This window comes from Clytia hemisphaerica, unplaced genomic scaffold (assembly GCF_902728285.1).
Source record: "Clytia hemisphaerica strain Z4C2 unplaced genomic scaffold, Clytia hemisphaerica genome assembly, whole genome shotgun sequence".
Classification (NCBI taxonomy): domain Eukaryota; kingdom Metazoa; phylum Cnidaria; class Hydrozoa; order Leptothecata; family Clytiidae; genus Clytia; species Clytia hemisphaerica.
The window spans coordinates 93,063-94,515 of record NW_027104052.1 but is presented as its reverse complement, the minus strand read 5'-3'; positions in this window follow the sequence as shown (position 1 = coordinate 94,515).

Here is a 1,453-nt window from a genome sequence, read left to right as displayed (position 1 = left end):
CTCAATTGCTCTCTGACGACCATCGAAAAATTGTTTTGCTCGCGTTTTACCACCCGCCCCTGAGTTATTGGCATGATTAAAAAAAAAACGGGAATGTTTTTGACCGCCCGTCCGCCCGCATGCATTTTTAACACCCGTTGCAACGCGAACAGAGCATTTTTTCGATGACCGCCATATATATTGCGCAAATAGTCTGCTCTGAAGTAAATTTGTGAAACGTACAGAAATTCTCCTAGTTTAGGTAACGTTCTCTTAAAAAGAGACTGAAAATCTCCTAAATAAGGTAATCCTCTAACTTGGGTATTCTCTTATTAGGGCATAATAATCCTCGACTGATTAAAGTTTCGTGTCGTTCTACAATTGAATGTACTATCAAAAAGAATCTTTCATCGGATCTTGTTCATAAACAATCTTTGCCTTTGATACTGTATTTGGAAAATTGGAATACTAGTGATGATCCTATATATACCTACTTTTACTGCTATGCACAGTTAGCCTGGATATCCAAGCTCAAAATTTTAGAAAAAATAAGTTTTACCTCAGCCAGACAAAGTTCTAAAATTATAGAGCTTGGTTCACCTAGAAATCAGGTGAACCCCTGTTGACAGATTTTCCTGCATGAATCCCATGGCTGAAAATAAATATATGCACCTAATGACATGCATAATTTCAAGATGGTACCCCAACAGTGATAAATTAATTTAGAATGACAGCCTTGCCCATAAAATATAGACAGTGTGGTGGAAAGTATGTTAGACAGAAAGTGCAAAGTGATTTTTAAAAATTTTGGAGAATTTTTTTTTCAAAATCCAACCCAGAACAGCAATACAAAATTGGCAAACAAAAAAGAAGAATTGAAGCACAATAAAGATATATATACCTTTAGTTCTTTACACGATGCAACCAAGTCATTAAGAAGATTAAAAACAAGAATAGCTAAGCAAGTAATTGAAAAGAAAACAACCAGAACATCTAATAATTCCCATGTTTTGATCTTCGCACTTCTTCCCTACCATTATTGTTATTTTTATTTGGATGCGTGGTCAAACACCCAAGGGAGATAATTAGCTATTCTATTGTTATTTGCTTCGAAAAAGAAAAATCAGGGAGATTTGCAAAGCAGCGTACGCGCCTTGCTGATCGCCCGCGCGGTCCATCCAAATACTTAGGCGAACACTTCAAGTCGGCTTGCATAATTTCTTATAATGGCGCCACCATTCAGATCTCTGATTCGCTTGGACCAACCAATCAGAATATCCGCATAATCATCCTCAGATGAGAATGCAAACGATCTAGGTAAACCAGACCGTAAACATAAGAAATATCAAAATCAAGAAAAAGTTTACGGGCTGGATATCCAGGCTAATGCACAGTGTGTGGTGTAAAGAAAAGAAGTGAAGTCGCGTTTTTTCACTCAGGTTCACATTCCAGTTGCGTACGATGAAGGTGCGCT